Here is a 19,196-nt window from a genome sequence, read left to right as displayed (position 1 = left end):
TGTTTTACAGAGCAGCACTGCAAAGATGGAGAATTGGCATGTATTTACTCTTGCTCGGATACAGTTCCAGAGACACTGGTCATCCTTTGGTAGCTCACCCTAATTGTCATTCCTCATATGCAAATTCAGACATGTTACCCAATGGTGGGCAAGATGACATCTCAGCCCAATCCAGTCCTTACCGGACATACACACAGAAACTTTCCAGCTGAGATTACTGGATTCCAATCAAGAGTGGAAACGCTGGCTTTATTTCCCCACCTATCTCAGGGACATGATACAGTGCTATCCCACTGTAGCATGTTTATAGCCAGATAACTCAGTACATACTGGAAATCAAACTCAAGATGTTCAATGGAATCTACTGAGGTATCAGGGAGCAGATACTTCCTGTAACAACTGCAACATGATGAAAGTAAAAAACCTGCCAATGTCTACATTGCCACTGTTAGCATAGGGAATTCTATTCATCAACCATATTGTTTTTAATCCTGCCCTTTGCATTGCGACAAAGTTAGGTACTGACCACTTGAAGATTCCAAAGGCCTAGTGCAGTTGAAGTATAGCCCACAGACTATTTGCTGCCCCTTCCCAAATAGTGGCACTCAAGGGGATTTCTAATTTACTTTCTATTTTACCCTAAACAAATATTAGCCAAATAGAATACCACTGCTCACTGAAGATCCATCTATGCCTCAAATCAAGCATTCAGCAGTATCTATATTGGGTATCAATGGAACAAGTTAATAAAATACACTTCACAGTAGCACTCCTTTTCCTGATTTGTAACTAACATCATTGCAGGAGTCTCCTCTATATATCGAGCACTTTACTTTCACTGTTTCTTACTTGTTAAAAGGGATGTTTAACCGACAAGCCTGATTTGTTTCAAAATTTTGCATTGTATGGGTCAGAAAACCATAATATTAGATTTAGATTAGATTAGATTAGATTTTTTTTTAGATTAGAGATACAGCACTGAAACAGGCCCTTCGGCCCACCGAGTCTGTGCCGACCGTCAACCACCCATTTATACTAATCCTACACTAATCCCATATTCCTACCAAACATCCCTACCTGTCCCTATATTTCCCTACCACCTACCTATACTAGTGACAATTTATAATGGCCAATTTACCTACCAACCTGCAAGTCTTTTGGTTTGTGGGAGGAAACCGGAGCACCCGGAGAAAACCCACGCAGACACAGGGAGAACTTGCAAACTCCACACAGGCAGTACCCAGAATCGAACCCGGGTCCCTGCAGCTGTGAGGCTGCAGTGCTAACCACTGCGCCACTGTGCTTAAGAGATCAGACATGTCTCATGTTCATCATGCACATTGGAACTCCTATGTGCAATTAACTTACTATGATAATTCCAGGCATTTTCAACAAAGTAACACAGCTATAATATACCCTGTATTAAATAGGATTATTGGAGAAGGATTTAAGCTGTATGGAGTACCTGTTTTACACCTATTGGACTGGATTGGGTGTAGGAGGCGGAGCTTCCTGCACTGGGCCCAAAAGTTGGGGGGGAAACCCCACCTCTGCATTTTCATTGAACAAAAACTTACCTGAGCTGCGAGTCCAGGACATCAAGCAGGGAAACTCTGAGTCTGCGCAGTGAGCGTCTCTATGACATCATCATGCTCATGCTGCAGCTTCCTGAAGATTGGGCGCCGCAAGGTAAGTAAAGGGAACATTGCGGTGGCCGGGCCAGGCACGGGTCGGGCTCGGGCTGGGGCGGGTCAGGCTCTGAGGGAAAATGGAGGGACTCGGGCTGGTTTGGGCTGGGGTCCATTGTGGTACCGTCAGGGTTGGGTCGGGTTTTTTTTGTGACTTGAGCAGGCCTTTACCGTCACTGGCAAGATCCCAGTGGCAGCAGGACCAGGCCCTTAATAGGTCACTTTCAGGGCCTCATTTGGCCTCTGGGTGGGAAGGCCATCATCGGCCTATCCAGCTCCTGGGAAGATCACTTGGCGACGGGCCCAGCGACCAGCCACCCGTCGGGATATTCCGTGCTCCCCCACCCCTGCCTCCTTCCCAGCCTCAGGGGGGCCCATAAAATCCCGGCCACTATCTTTAGCTAATTTGCTATTATCTACCTGTTTACCTGTTCAATGATATATTGGATGTGAATAAATTAGTAGTGCAATTAATTTTTGGTAATAACAAAAATAAACAATCAAAAATTTGTCAATCTATTGTAAAATTAAGTTAACTTCAAGAAATAAAATTAAACCAATGCACACATATTTCAAATTAAATAAACTACGCAGTGTACAATAATAACCTATTCTTCGAAAGTCAAAGAGTGCCCTCTGCTGGATGTTTAAATATTTTAAAGGGCGCAACATGCCTTTCATTTTGTTTTCCAGTCATAAAACCTTGCAATGCAACAAAATTTAGCTATTAGAAATCTCCACATTCAAATAATAAAGGTTACACTTTTTCTTTTGATTTATTCTTGGAACGTTAGCATCACTGGCTAGGCCAACATTTATTGCCCATCCCCAATTGCCCTTGAGATGGTGAGCTGCCTTCTTGAACCACTGCAGTCCATGTGAAATAGGTACACCCACAGTGCAGTTAGGGAGGTAGTTCCAGGATTTTGCCCAAACAGCAGTGAAGGAATGGCGATATATTTCCAAGTCAAGATGGTGACTTGGAAGGGGACTTGCAGGTGGTGTTCCCACACGCCTGCTGCCCTTGCCCCTTGAGGTAGAAGAAGTTGCGGGTTTGGAAGGTGCTATCGAAGGAGGCTTGGTGACTTTCTACAATGCATCTTGTAGATGGTACACACTGCTGCCACTGTGCACTGGTACTGGAAGGAGTGAATGTTTTAAGTGGTAAATGGGGTGCCAATCAAGTGGTCTGCTTTGGCCTGGATGGTGTCGAGCTTTTTGAGTGTTGTTGGAGCTGTAAGTGGAGAGTATTCCATCATACTCCTGACTTGTGCCTTGTAGATGGTGGACAGGCTTTGGAGAGTCAGGAGCAGAGTTACTCACTGCAGGATTCCCAGCTTCTGACCTGCTCTTGTAGCCACAGTATTAATAAAGCTGTTAGGCTTCTGGTCAATGATAACCCCCTAGGATGTTGATAGTGAGGGATTCAGCAATGGTAATGCCATTGAATGTCAAGGGGAGATGGTTAGATTCTCTCTTGTTGGAGATGGTCATTGTCTTGCACTTGTGTGACACAAATGTCACGTGCCACTTTTCAGCCCAAGCCCGAATGTTGTCCAGGTCTTGTTGCATGTGGGCACGGACTGCTTCAGTATCTGAGAAGTTAGGAATGGTACTGAGCACGGTGCAGTCATCAGCGAACATCCCCATTTCTGACCTTATCATGGAGCAGCTGAAGATGGCTAGGCCTAGGACACGACTGACTGATTTCGATTTTCTAATTTAGGATTTATCCGTCAGTGAGACAATACACTAAGAAGCCACAAAATTCAGAGAGAAAACCAGGGAGTAAGAAACTAAACCTAAAATCAAATTGAATTTGCCTTATATGGCACTTGGAAACACAGCTGTAAAGCATTTTATGGGCATATTTTAGGATTCAAACTTTAGGAACATGTGTTATTTGGGTAATACTTTTGTCATAAAAATTAAAAAGTAATTTCAAAAAAATACAAATCTTGCACATTTTTCAATTAATTATAAAAGCAATGTGAATATGATGACAGCCTTGTGACAGCATGGCACACAATTAGATATTGGGAAGACTTGTTAAGCAGATATAATTCAAAGCATTCTGATAAAGTCACGATTCAGGGCAAACTACCCTGTACCACAATATCAAACAAAAGAAGAAAACAAGAACCTGGATCGTCTGGTTTATATAGATCAACTACTCACTGTGTTAACCAGCTGCCACATTGTGAAATGGTGACAAGCTAAACTTTACTATAACTAAAAAGTCAGTAATCCTTCACTAAATGACAAGTTAAAATGACTGACATCTAAATATGAATTCCAGAGGCAGCCAATATATACACAGACCAAGACTCATAAGCAGCAATGAAATTTATAGTCAGTTAACAAACAATTAGTGATAAAAAGTTGAAACAAAATGCACAGAGGATTGGGAGAGCCAGTTAGAGTTAGAAATAATACAGAATTAAGTGGAATGATAGTAAATACAAAGAGGTCTAAGTTAGGTTTGAAGTGCAACCAGATGCAGTTAATAAGGTTGGTGAGCTACAGGTGCAAACCGCCACTTGGAAATATGATGTGGTGGAGATAACAGAGACCTGGCTCAAAAAAGGGGAGGATTAGATGCTTAATATTTCTGGGTTCAAGCTATTCAGGAAAGATAGGGAAGGAACAAAAAAGGAAGGAGGGGTAGCAGTTTCGAGCAAAGGAATATTACAGTGTTAGAGAGAATGTCGAGGGGATCAAAGGCGAAATCTGGTTGTAATTAAGAAACAATAAAAGGAGCTATTACGCTACTTGATGTATTTTTTCAGACAAATTGTGGGGAGGAGATGGACAAGTGTATCTGCAGGGAAATTACTGAGAGGTGCAGGAACTATAGAATATTGAATGGGGCAATAATTGTGCTAAAGGCAGGGAAGAGGAAGAATTTCTGATATGCGTTCAGGAGAAATTTCTTGATCAGTATGTTTCCTGCCCAATGAGGAAGGAGGCATTGGGAAAATGTTAGAAGCTATTATTAAAGACGTTACAGCACTTCAAAAAATTCAAGGTAATCAGGCAGAATCAACATGGTTTTGTGAAAGGGAAATCATGTTGAACCAATTTATTGGAGTTCTTTGAAGAAGTAACATGTGCTGTGGATAAAGGGGAACCGGTGGATGTACAGTATTTAGATTTCCAGAAGGCATTTCATAAGATGCCACAACAAAGGTTATTACAGAAAATAAAAGCTCATGGTGTAGGGGGGAATATATTGGCATGGATAGAAGATTGGCCAGCTAACAGGAAACAGAAAGTAGGCATAAATGGGTCATTTTCTGGTTGGGAAGATGTAACGAGTGATGTGCCACAGGGATCTCTGCTGGGGCCTCAACTTTTTACAATTTATATAAATGACTTAGATGAAGGGACCGAAGGTATGGCTGCTAAATTTGCTGATGACACAAAGATAGGTAGGAAAGCAATTTGTGAAGTGGACATAAGGAGGCTACAAAGAGATATAGATAGGTTAAGTGAGTGGGCAAAGATCTGGCAAATGGAGTATAATGTGGGAAAATGTGAAATTGTCCATTTTGGCAGGAAGAATAAAAAAGCATATTATCTAAATGGTGAGAGATTGCAGAGCTCGGAGATGCAGAGGGATCTGTGTGTCCTAGTGCATGAATCGCAAAAGGTTAGTATGCAGGTACAGCAAATAATTAGGAAAGTTAATTGTCATGGAACTGTATCTTTTTTCTCCTCTATTAAAAACAGTGTACCTTTAGGACACAGAGAAGTTTAAGATTTCTGAGAACAGTGTGCCACAGCTGCATTTGTTACCTAGGCAATGCAGGAGAGTGAGGAGGTCACATGGTGTAGTGTCTCAAATTTAACTGTGTGCTAAAACCAGTTTTTTTAAGAGCGTGCTTACTGAAGGAAAGAGCTGTCTATTTCTCTCAGCAGAAATTCTACAATGAGCGATAAGCTATGTTAATTGCCTAAGGAGGAAAAAACCCTTTGAAGAGACCATTTGTTTTGCTGGAGGTAGAAAAATTCCTTTTCTTTACTTTCAATCCAAGAGTCTTTGCTTCAAGACTGACTCTTGACTGATTGTGTTTTCTGGAATTTGCAGTAAAGGTTTTACCAAAAGACTGCCGATTTTTAAAAAAATTCAAGTAGGCTTATTGCTGTACTCATCGTTGAAAGAACTGTGTGACACCTGCTGCAGCCAAAGTGCTTTGAATGCCTAGCTACTAAAAGTCTGTTTCATCAAATCCGTGTGGAGACTTCAGTGGCATTTGATTATTTTTACACTAGGATACCTCCTCACCCATCCCACAAAGTCTAACAACCCAGTTATTTATTTATTCTTAAGAAACAGCTAATTTTTAAAACATAATTTTTTTCAAAAGAAAGCAGTTAACCGTTATTTTTTTGAATGTATGGACTGGATATTATATATATTACAATTTATATAAATGACTTGGATGAAGGGACTGAAGGTATTTTGCTATATTTGCTGATGACACAAATATAGGTAGAAAAGTAAGCTGTGAAGTGGACATAAGGAGGCTACGAAGGGATATACATAGGTTAAGTGAGTGGGCAAAGATCTGGCAAATGGAGTATAATGCGGCGGGGCGCTTTGAACTCAGTGGCCTTCCGAAATGGAGGGGCTGCCACACAGCCCCCGCGATATTACATGCGGGGGATGATTTAAATAGAGCTGGCGGAATAGCCACCGCCAATGACGTAGAGGGGGTGGCCACCGCGTCCCCGACAATGGCGTCCGGTGTCACCGCACAGACGCCGGCGCCATTTTTAAAGGGCTTTAAGTCCTTAGATGAAATTTTAATTTTTAAAGATAAAGTATTCTGAGTTTTTAGTTAGCAGATAATGAAGATATGGAGGCCCTTTCCCAAGCCCCCCAATACCTGATATGACCAACACATGCCTTTTTCCCTACCCAAATATCCCACCCCCCCCAACCCCAACCTTCTAACTTTTGCCCTTCAACCCCTTCTCACCAAACCCACATCCAATAAAAAAAATTATTTCCCCACTCCCCCACCTTGAAAATTTTATTCCTCCCCCCTCCCCACCAGGTTGTCGCCTCGGAACTCTGTACAGATTTTATGGTCGCCGTTTGTCTTCGCACACCTTCTGAACTCTGTACAGAGTTCCGAAGGTGCACGAAGACAAACGGCGACCATAAAATCGTCGTGGGACGGCTGCCGCCTGCAGGTAAGTTAATTTACATGTCTTTATTGTTAATTTGAAAATTCAGATGAAGGGCCCAACGCCAGGCGGCCGGGGAGGGGGTGCGGGCGGGAGGCTGCACCGAGGTCCCCCTGCCACCGGTAATATGCGGTGCGCCCTTCTCGATGTCGCAGGTCAAGGCAGGCCTCTCCCTGCAGAATTTTACCGGCCCCCCCACCGCGACCCACAGCTTCGAGGGGCTGGTAAAATTCAGCTCAATGTTAGGTTAGGCTTTTAGGTTAAAATAAGTAGTTATAAGATCTTTAGACATAGGTTTATCTTAACAATGTTTTAGATTTAGTTTTAAATAAATAGTTAATTTGTTGTTATCTAAACTATAACTGGATTGGTCTGTTTGCATTCTGAAGGTTACTAGAGTGTTTAATTTGACTGTTTTCCAGTTGGGTGGGAAACTTTAAATAATATGCTGCAACCTGTGGAGTGATGGGACTGAATTGACAGTGCATTGCTCCTGCCTCGCTCGTAATATAATAGAATGTTATTGTTTATTGCGAGGGGAATTGAATACAAAAGTAGAGAGGTTATGCTACAGTTATACAGGGCATTGGTGAGACCACATCTGGTATACTATGTACAGTATTGGTCTCCTTATTTAAGGAAGGATGTAAATGTGTTAAAAGCAGTTCAGAGAAGGTTTATTAGACTAATACCTGGAATGGACGGGTGGTCTTATGAGGAAGGACTGGACAGGTTAGGTCTGTATCCGCTGGAGTTTAAGAAGAGTAAGAGGCAACTTGATTGAAACATATAAGATCCTTAGGGGTCTTGACAGGGTGGATGGTTCCTCTCGTGGGAGAATCCAGAACTAGAGGTCACTGTTTAAAAATAAAGGGGTTGCCCATTTAAGACAGAGATGAGGAGAATTTTATTCTCTCAGAGGATCGCGAGTCTTTGGAACGCTCTTCCCCAAAAGGCAGTGGAAGCAGCATCCTTGAATATTTTTAAGGCAGAAGTAGATGGATTCTTGATAAGCAAGAGGGTGAAAGGTTATCATGGAAAGGCGGGAATGTGGAGTTGAGGTTACAATCAGATCAACCATGATCTTGTTGAATGGCGGAGCAGGCTTGAGGGGCCGAGTGGCCAACTCCTATTTCATATGTTAGTATGAGGCATTGCTGGATCTAGTCCCGGGGAATGATGAGAGTTAAGTGCACAATGTCACAGTGGTGGAGCATCTCGGGAATAGTGATCATAGTATAATAGATTTATATTAGTTATGGAGAAAGACAAGGAACAATCGAGAATAAACATTTTTACTGGAGGAGGGGTAATTTCAGCAAATTGAGGAGGGATCTGTGCCTAGATAAATAAGAGCCAAAGATTGGCAGGTAAAAATGTAATGGAGCAGTGGGAGGCCTTTAGTGAGATGATTTTGGTAGAGTCCAGGTACATCCCCATGAGGGGGAACAGGGAGGGCAACCAAAGCCAGAGTTCCGTGGATGATGAAGGATTTAGAGAATAAAATGAAACCAAAAAAGGGGTTGTGTGACAGATGTCAGCTTGATAAATACAAGGATGAATTAGATTGAATATAAAATATAAGGAGAAGTGAAAAAGGAAATAAGAGGGGAAAAGGGACAGTACGAGAATAGATTAGTGGCTAGCATAAAAGGAAATCCAAAGATCTTCTATAGGCACATAAGCAATAAAAAAAAGAGTTGCCACAGGAGCAGTGGGGCCAAATTAGGGGCCAAAATAGAGATTGGTTGGTACAGGCAGGAGGCATGACTGAGGTACTGAATGAGTCGTTTGCATTGGTGTTTAGCAAGGAAGAGGACTTTTCCAAAGCTTCGGTAAACGAGGAGGTTCTCTCGATACCGGATGAGATAAAAATAGATAAAAAGGAGATGCTAAAAAGTCTGTCAGTAATTAAAGTGGATAAGTCACCCAGTCCAGATGGGATGCATCCTAGGTTGTTGAAGGAAGTAAGGATAGACATTGCCAAGGCGCTGGCCACAATCTTCCAACCCTCCTCAGATACAAGGGTGGTACCAGAGGACTAGAGAATTGTAAATGTTATACCCTTGTTCAAAAAAGACCAGAAAGACAAACCTAGCAATTACAGGTGAGTCAGTTTAATGCCGGTGGTGGGGAAGCTTTTAGAAATAATAATCTGGGAGAAAATCAACAGCTATTTGGACATGAATGAACTAATATTGGGATCCAGCACAGTTTTGTTAAGGGCACATCTTGTTTGACTAACTTGATTGAGTGTTTTGATGAGGTAGCAGAGCATGGATGAGGACAGTGTAGTTGATACAAAAACAGTACATGCTGGAAATACTCAGCAGGTCAAGCAGCATTTGGGCAGAGAGAAAGAGCTAGCGTTTGAGGTCTATGACCCTTCATCAGAGCTGTCAAAAGTTAGAAATGTAATAGGAAACTTTGCACGCAAGCGCAGGAACTGCAACACCTCCCTTATCACCATCCAAGGCCCCAAACACTCCTTCCAAGTGAAACTGCGATTTACTTGTACTTCATTCAATTTAGTATACTGTATTCACTGCTCACGATTTAGTCTCCTCTACTTTATGGAGACCAAATACAGACTGGTTGACCACTTTGCAGAACATCTCCGTTCAGTCTGCAAGTGCAACCCCGTGCTTCCTGTCACTTGTCATTTCAATTCTCTACCTTGCTCTCATTCTGATTTCTCTGTCCTTGCCCTGCAACAGTGTTCCAATAAAACTCAACGCAACCTCGAAGGACAGCACCTCATCTTTCGATTGGGTACTTTACAGTCTTCAGGATTCAGCATTGAGTTCAATAATTTTAGACCATAGTCTCTGCCCCCATTTTTTTTCTTTCCTCGTTTTTTTTTTGCTGGTTTGTCCCCACCCTCCCCCCCCACCCCCCCACATCCCCCACCCTTCTTTCATAATCCCTTTACTTTGTGTTTGGGCAACTGTTATCCCGCCATTCACACTTCATCCAGACACATTTTTAGTTTCTTTACTTGACCCATTACCACTCCCTTTGGCTTTGTACCATGAAACCTTTTGTCATTTAATCTGTTCTGCCCTCCACCCTATCACAAACTTTCATTTTTGTTCTCCTTTCCCCCGCTCCCCCCGCCACCCCCTCTCTTGCTCAAAACCTATAACATTTCTAACTTTTGACAGTTCTGATGAAAGGTCACAGACCAGAAACATTAACTCGGTTTCTCTCTTCACAGATGCTGCTTGACCTGCTGAGTGTTTGAAGGCTTTGGAGAGGGGACAGAAGAGAATTACTGGAATGGTTCCAAAAGTGAGGGATTACAGTCATATGGATAGACTGGAGCAGTGGAGGTTGCTTTCCTTAATGCAGAGAGGGTAGTAGGAGATTTGATAGAGGTATTTAAAATCATGAAGCATTTAGATAGAGTAAATAAAGATCCATTTCCAACGGCTAAAGGGTCAATAGCCAAAGGGCATAAATTTAAGGTGACTTGCAAAACAACCGGAGATGACACAAGGAAAAACTTATTTTACCCAACGAGTGGTTAGGATTTGGAATGTGCTGCCTGATAGTGTGGTGGAAACAGATTCCATTGTAGCCTTCAGAAGGGAATTAAATACTTGAAGATGCAAAAACTGCAGGGATATGGGGAAAGAGCGGGGAAGTGGGATTAACTAGATTGCTCTCAAAAAGAGCTGGTGCAGACTCAATGGACCAAATGGCCTTCTTCTATGCTGCACTATTCTATGATTATAGTGTTGGCTAGTTGAGCAATGTTGGCCAGCACAGAGTGAGAAGTCCCTGTTCACCTTTGAATAGTGGGGTCTTTAACACTCATATGAACAGCAAACAAGACCTCGATTTAATGTCACACCCAAAGCACAGCACCTCAGATAATGCAACACATTCTCAATACAGATTCAGCCTGGGTTGGAGCTTAAATGCAAAACCTTCCAGGTCAGAGGCAAAACTACTGTCAGTTCAACAGTTCTTCCTCAGGCTAACACAAAACACCCATAACATTTATTTGATTCTCACAGCAATAGATTTAAGCATCAAAGGCCAAGTTTGTAGAAAGGTTTACATGCTGCACCACATTCCCTTCTTGACAGAAGAATTGTGTGGAAAAATGCAAGTTGGAATGAAGAAACAATGTTAAATAGGGAGAGGAAAAATAAAAAAAAATAAAAATACATTTTGGAAAAAATACCAATTTGCTGAAGTGCAACTATAGTATTAAGTATAGCTTACAGTATTCAAAACTGATTCAGTGGTTCTAAATTGTCAATGCAGACAACTAAAAATGATTGCAAAGTAATTTGGATGCACAAATAGCATTATGCATTTTAAACATTTTGACATGGTTGAAGTCTGCAATGCTGGATGTAGTGATCACTCATACTTAAGTTTCTACATAATCGAACTGAAGCAATAAAATGCAGAAACAGGCAACATGTAGATAACAATACCATCAAATACAGACAAGTTCAACAAACCCTGCTGAACTTACTACATAGGGATATGGCTTCACTTACTGCACTACAAATGCAAGTTTAAAAATTATAGTATCCCATTATAAACAGAAGTTTCAAAATACATGACTATCAATACGTAGAAAAAAGTTAATACGTTCCTTTTTTAGGCATTGCAAATGCAAATGTTGCAATTGTTGTTAGGTTGTGGAGAGTTTGATGGGGTTGTATCTGTGATAATGCTGCTGATGAATAGATCTTCAGAGATAGCTTTAACTGGCCAGATTGCGGTTTTTGTGAAATTACTTCCACCTACAATATAAACAGTGCAAACTGGGAGGCACATCCAAAAGGTAAGGGCAAAATCGGAGTTAGAAATAATAAGTCAAACGGTTATAATTCAGAGAATATTAGAAAAAAAGGCACAGAAAAGAGAATAAGGAAGAGAGAAAAGGAAGAGCAAAAGCACAACAGAGCAAGCAGAGCTAAAGGTTATAAAGTGTTTATGCAAAACTGTGTTTTATTACTTATTACTGTAATACTGAACTAAGGATATTGTTTAAATGGCTTAAATATTCCAAAAGTGTTTTTTTTCCTCCAATATCATGAAGTATAAACTAAAAATAAACAAACTCCCTCAGAGTTTCCCTGAAGCTGCTGGTACTCAGAAAGGTTAAACAGATAGTGTTGATGACATCAGTGGAGAACATTTGCTTACTGAAATTTCTTAGCCAGACACAGCGAGGTCCGAATTATCATGCACTGTTGAAGATGAACAATCCTGAGTTAATTACTGTATCTCTACTAATGTTAATGCATTGTTTTGACATGCACATCTTTCAACTTCATTTCCCTATGAGGTCATCAGGACTCTCATTGATAAACAAAAAAAACATAAAATATTCTTAAAACAATATGCCTCAAGGAATACAGATGTTAATTTTCTACATACGGTGTTACACATTTGTATACATATCAAAAGCATCATAAAGGATCCTGACAATGGTCATCTAAAGAGCACAGGAATCATAGGCAGTAGTAAGTATGGATGCAAAAAGATTTGCTCATGCCTCAGTAATTCACTGGCATTCTGAGGAGGTAACCAAACTAATGGCGAAAGCTAGCCAGCAGATATAATTTAACTGCACAAAAGTTTTACATTTATAGATTTTAAAGAAGGTTAAATCTCTGAGAATTAAATGGCAAATTAAGTTTGATGGGTCGAAAACTGACAATAAGCAAATGATAAACAGAAAAATCACTAGCTATAGGGTAGCAATTAATAGTGTTCCACAGGGTTCTGGTTTGGGTTCCCTACTGTTCACACTAATGTCGCACATAATAATTATAAAATTTTCTGAAAATACAAAGCTCGGTGCCATGTGATTAGCAGTAGGCACATTGATAAGATTCAAAGGTATCTGTTTCAATTAATTGGATGAGCTAAAAAAACAGCAAATAGGTTTTACACTGGATAAATCTAGTTGAAACTGGGTGAGTGAAATGTGCATACAGAATGAACAGTTTTTTAGGGGCAAATATTCAGTTTACTGCAAGTTACTACAAAGAAAGTTAACAATATCCTAGGCATATGATTGTTCCAAATTTTTCTTTGGGATAGTGTCACATGCCCATGATATAGTTGTTTTCTTTACGTTAACCTGCACAGCAAAAACCAAATATTAAAAAGCAGCATGCGGAACTTGAAAAGAAGCAAATGTCGGTCACAGACCCACCATGGGAAATAAAGAAGTGATTAGCAACCATTGAAAGCTTCGAGTCATTATGAAGCCATTATCAAAGGTTAATCAAGAACTAGAATACCTCTCAAAGGCATCTGAAGTCAGAACAAATTATTCAAGCCTTGTGTAGATCATGGGTGAGGCAACATTTGGAACGGTATGTACAATTTTTGGCACCTTGCCTTTAAAATAACACTGATGTAGTGGGAGTGCTCAGAGCAATGCAACAATAATTCTAGAATCTAGGAATTTTAAGTTATGAAGACAGACATTAAACTGAATTATAGAATGATAATAAGGCTTAGTTAATGTCGGTAAGCAGTCTACTTGACATGGGCTGTCAGCTAAGAGCTAAAGAACACAAGCAACATTGAACCAGCCTCAGACAGAACTAAAGGTTAGAAGCATCACCACCATCCCAACCCCCCAGAGCACTGATATATGGAACAGATAGCAAAAAGCAGTTAACACTGTGTCACAACTACTTCAGACAGAACTAGACAAATATTGTATCTAGTTAAAAATAGCACTGAAAGTTAGAGATAAGTAGATAGATATAATCAAATAATCTATTAAACATTAGTGTTAGTGCTGCTAAGATGATAGATGCCAGCTGTGGAATTGGTCAGATCTGAACAGTGGGATGATGAAAAGTCACGGACCTGAAACATTAATTCTGCTTCTCTCTCCACAGATGCTGCCAGACGTGCTGAGTATTTCCAGCATTTTCTGTTTTCATTTCAGATTTCCAGCATCTGCAGCATTTTGCTTTTATTGAATTGTGGGACTGTGGGGGTGAATAGATATTTTAGAGTTTTATTACATCAGCTTCAGGGTTCTGGGAGAATGTAGAGTTTTTACTCAAGAGATTAAACATGTGGAACAAAGTCCGGGATGTGGGATATAATCCTAACTTTCTGTTTTAGAAGTGGTCAATCTGTTGTGCATTTCCAGTATTCTCCGTTGTATTGCTGGATAGATTGTACCCAATCTGTGGAAGGAGCCAGTTTACGAACCAAATGTCCTTTCATCATTCTATATTTAAGTTAATCAAATTTTATACAATTTGCAACAATTTGGTATTAGATGTTAGAATTTTAATCTTAGTACAGTAACTTGAATGCTACCAGATTGAACTCATCATCAAAAACAAAGTGATTCGTGACAATGCAGCCGCCGCTGACGTCATCAGACTGCGCCAAACTGCACACATGCGCAAACGGGCTCCGGTTCTCTGCGTGTGCGCGACGTTCCGCATTGCCAGGACTGGTTGGCACATGCGCAGATGACATCATCGCGTAACGCGGGCAAGTGGGGAGAGAGCGGCTGAAGATGTTGGTGGCGGCAGGTGCGCTCTCTTCCTCCCCCACCCGGGCTCCCCCCAGCCTGCTCTCCACCACCACCACCCGCCCCCCCACCCCCCCGCCTGCTCTCTCCCAGCCTCCCTGCCCACTCTCTCCTCGCTTCACCCGCCCGCTCTCTCCGGCCATTGTGTGCTGCCATGGGTTACGTTGCCTTTGTGTGATTATTTGAGCAGCACCATCTTTAGTCCTGGCAGCTGCCTGAATGTCACAGATTGATGTTTTAGTGGAACAGGCTCCATATGCACATGTGCCAGTGCAGCGCCATCTAGTGGTTGCTTCATCAGCAAACGCAGCCTATGAAAAGAGAGGAGCTGCAGAAACCCTAAACTCATTTAAAAGGTGTTCCTGCCTCCCTCTCTTTCTGTCCCCACCTCTCTCTTTGTCTCTCTGCCCCATCTCTCTCGCTGTTGCTCTCTCGCTCTCTCTCTGACCCCAGCCACTCTCTCCAGTCACAAAACGCAGGAGCTGTCTCCGCAGCTGATCTGCCAGAACTTATTCTCGCCCCAGGCTCCCTTTCAATGCGACCAACTGATTCAAGCTGATGAATATGCTACCAGCTATCATATAGGAGCGCACATGCACTATGTAGTCCTCACACTTCCAGCAGTATCTTTCCCTTCCCTAGTAAGCACTTGTCAGATGAATCCACAATACTGTTGAATCTGACCTTGCACAATTAACAAAATTAAAGTAGTTCCTACAGGCCCATTTAGGGTTTATTCTATTTAGAGATACAGCACTGAAACAGGCCCTTCGGCCCACTGAGTCTGTGCCGAACAACAACCACCCATTTATACTAATCCTACATTAACTCCATATTCCCTACCACCTACCTACACTAGGGGCAATTTACAATGGCCAATTTACCTATAAACCTGCAAGTCTTTGGCTGTGGGAGGAAACCGGAGCACCCGGCGGAAACCCACGCGGTCACAGGGAGAACTTGCAAACTCCACACAGGCAGTACCCAGAACTGAACCCAGATTGCTGGAGCTGTGTGAGGCTGCGGTGCTAACCACTGCGCCGCCTTGAATCTTGTCACGGAAGATGGGCAAGCAGGAGGCTCTCTGAAGCCTTCTCAAACTTAATCAACAGAAATAAAACCCCTCAAAAAGGGAACCATACTCCCTCTTCACATCAGGTCCACCTTGTGAGGCAGCTCTTTTTTTAAAAAGTCATTCATGAGATGTGGGCGTCACTGGCCAGGCCAGCATTTATTGCCCATCCCTAATTGCCCTCGAGAAGGTGGTGGTGAGCTGCCTTCTTGAACCGCTGCAGTCCATTTGGGGTAGGTACACCCACAGTGTGACTTCATAGCGGTTAGGTACAACTGAGTGGCTTGCTAAGCCATTTCAGAGGGCATTTAAGAGTTAACCACATTGCTGTGGGTCTGGAGTCACATGTAGGCCAAACCAGGTAAGGACAGCAGATTTCCTTCCCTAAAAGGACATTAGTGAACCAGATGGATTTTTACAACAATCGACAATGGTTTCATGGCCATCATTAGACTAGTTTTTAATTCCAGATTTATTAATTCAATTCAAATTCCACCTTCTGCTGGGTGGGATTCGAACCCACGTCCCCAGAGAAATATCCTGGGTCTCTGGGTTACTAGTACAGTGATAATAACACTACGCCATCACCTACCTGTTAGTGGCAACCAGACATGAACATAGCTACAAGTCCGAGAGATCCCATAATTAATCTGCCCTGGGGACCAAGAAACTCTGCACAAACACTCCTCGCAATCCATCAACAGCTGAGCCACCAACCTGAGCAAACCCACAAAGAAAATAAAGGCAAGCACCTTGCCTTACACATATCGTTCAGATTTGTCACTCTTTTCAATAATAAAGACGACAAAATTCTGATCAGATAGAACACGACTATTCAACTATTCCATCCCATCTGGACTTTCAGGAGAGAAGGGGAGGAAGGAGAAGAGGGAAAGAGGTGTGCCAATTGAGGAAAACATAGGAGTCTATTTAACATGGTTCACCACAGCAGGAGCACCATTAAACCATCTGACAGACCCAACGCTGGCAATATATACTCCTGCAACGGCACAGTGGCTAGCACCGCAGCCTCACAGCTCCAGCGACCCGGGTTCGATTCTGGGTACTGCCTGTGCGGAGTTTGCAAGTTCTCCCTGTGACCGCATGGGTTTTTGCCGGGTGCTCCGGTTTTCTCCCACAGCAGACTTGCAGGTGATAGGTAAATTGGCCGTTGTAAATTGCCTCTAGTGGCGGTAGGTGGTAGGGAATATGGGATTACTGTAGGGTTGGTATAGATGGGTCGTTGCTGGTCGGCACAGACACAGTGGGCCGAAGGGCCTGTTTCAGTGCTGTATCTCTAAATAAATAACAATACTAGGAACAACTGCGCCAGCATACAAACCCAGCATACAATCTTTAAAATATATTACAGAATTAATCAAGAGCAAATTGGATAAAATGACACATTTAATCTATCAATACATTTAAAGTCTTGCACATGCATATAGTTCCTGTTTTAAAACCTTACTTCCCATTATGTAAACTATTTACACTGGAAATTGTATGTCATTTGACTTTAATTATACTGAATTGTTTAATATTTGGCACCATTTCACAAAATCTTTTCAACATCTCCTGGTATTGCTCACAGCAACCCGAAGGACATTAATGTTTTAAGGATAGGAGTGTTCTGCCTTTTGGGGCGATTTAATTATTATAGGCCAATAGTGAGAATGGAATTTACAAACTAAGATTGGGGGAATTTATTAAATGAAGGGAAGCAGTGGGGCATGCATTCTACCGGCATTTCTTTACTTATAAAATTGATGGCACTGGATATTTATTTATGAATTTGAAGACTGGGAAGATCTAATAATGAAAAAGCATAGTGAGAATGTAATTTATATATACGCATTAATTTTATTTAATATCTGGGCCATTTATTTATAAAATGGGAGCTGTGGGACTGGAATTAATATACTTAAAGATGAAGGGACTGGTTATAAAATACCAGCACTCAATTATTTTTGGAACAATTAAATTTTTTTAAATTGCTAAAACAGGTTATTTATTTATTTATAGATACATTTTGAGCAGGAAAATGAAAAAGAACAGAAAAGAAATTTCACTTTTGACTTCAACACGAAAGCAATTTTTTCTGCTCTTCCCCCCACCCCCCCTCACAAAATGCAGGTTTGCGACTCTGAGATAGAAGGTTTTGAGACAGTGAAGTACTTAATTATTTCTGACACTGGAATTATTTATGTTACAGCCGAAGTAAATGACACAGAGGGCATACATAAATTATTTAATTTGCTCAGTTTTGAAGGCAAATATATAAAAAGACCAAAGTCCCTCAAAGTGTGGAGCAATGAACAGCAAAGTTTCAAAGCAGCTATTACAAGTGACTACATTTCAAAAGTACTTCATTGGATGTAAAGCTCTTTGGGACATCCGATGGTCGTGAAAGGTGCCATATAAATGCAAATCTTTTCTTTCTTTTTAGGTGAAGATGTTGCAATAGCTTGAAGGCTTCCAGTGAATACAGTAGCAACCAGATGCAAAGAAAATAAAGGCAAGTGTCTTATCTCATAACTATCCTACAGATTTGCACCCCTTTTCAATAATAATGACTACAATTTTCTGGCCTCCGGATTGGATACAATAGCCTTCAAACTATTCCATCCTGTCTGGGCTCTTAGGAGAGGGGAAGAGAGGAAGAGAGGAAAAGAGGCCCAATGAAGACAGCATCACTAGGCTATGTACCATGGTTCCCCACTTATCCTCCTTTCCCGCCACCAATAGAGGAAGTGCGCATTGCAGAAATGTCTTGACAGCGTGACCAAACAATATTATGGGGTGTCACACAGGCGTGATTAAAGCATTACCACGTATCACAATCAAGGAATTTATTTCTCATGGTTCACCCATTTATTGACAGAAGGCGCCTCAAGAATTTTGTGTTAACAAAGAATATAGAATTTCACAGAATGGTCAGGGTGAAAAATTGTAATAAAAGCAAAATACAACAGATGCTGGAAATCTGGAAAACAAAACAAAGTCCTGGAAATGCACAGCAGGTCTGGCAGCACCTGTGGAGATAGAAACAGAGTAAATGGGCTGGATTTTACCTTAAGCGGACGGGAATTCGCCACCAACGTAAAAGTCAGTGGCGAACCCGCTTCCGCCTGGCCTGGGGATCCGTCCCGCATTTTACGGGTCCCCAAGCTTTAATTGTCCCCAGGTGGAACTTCCAGCTGCTTGAGGGAGGAGGTCCTGTCTCAGTGAGCTGCCAGCCAATCAGTGGGCTGGCAGCTCTTAGTCCCAGCAGCTCAACCAGGAGCGGTGGCCATTGCTGGGACTGCAGCCAAGCCAACGACATGGAGCCAGAAGGGAAGCCAAGTTGGGCATGCCTCACCAGGGAGATCGGTTGTGCGGGTCCCGGGGGTGGGTTGGGAGGCAGGGGCAGCCCTCAATCGGGCACCCTGTGCCTGACTGCCATGCCAGCCACCCACCACCCGCCAGCGTGCAGAATGTCTGGCAGCTATCGCTGGGCGGCCTTTCACGCCCCCAACATACCCACTTACCATGGGTGAAATAACCGTGGAGGCAGGCGAGGGCCCTTAAGTGGCAGTTTAGTGGCCACTTAAGGGCCTTGATAGGCCTCGGGCAGGTGGGCATTGTTCTCTAATGACATGTGTCGGGTTCGGGTCGGGTTGGGCCCATCTTCAGGGTACGACATTCGGGCTCGGGTCAG

At 42.1% G+C, this 19,196-nt stretch overlaps 1 protein-coding gene across 2 annotated transcripts in view; it reads right to left on the bottom strand.

The window, feature by feature from the left end:
• taf1b (TATA box binding protein (Tbp)-associated factor, RNA polymerase I, B) overlaps positions 1 to 19,196 on the bottom strand; it is a 104,338-nt gene that overhangs the window by 63,864 nt on the left and 21,278 nt on the right. The window lies entirely within an intron of this gene.

Source organism: Heterodontus francisci, chromosome 3, assembly GCF_036365525.1.
Source record: "Heterodontus francisci isolate sHetFra1 chromosome 3, sHetFra1.hap1, whole genome shotgun sequence".
In the NCBI taxonomy this organism is placed as follows: domain Eukaryota; kingdom Metazoa; phylum Chordata; class Chondrichthyes; order Heterodontiformes; family Heterodontidae; genus Heterodontus; species Heterodontus francisci.
Note: the sequence above shows the minus strand (reverse complement) of the source record. Positions and strands in the feature narration are given on the sequence as shown.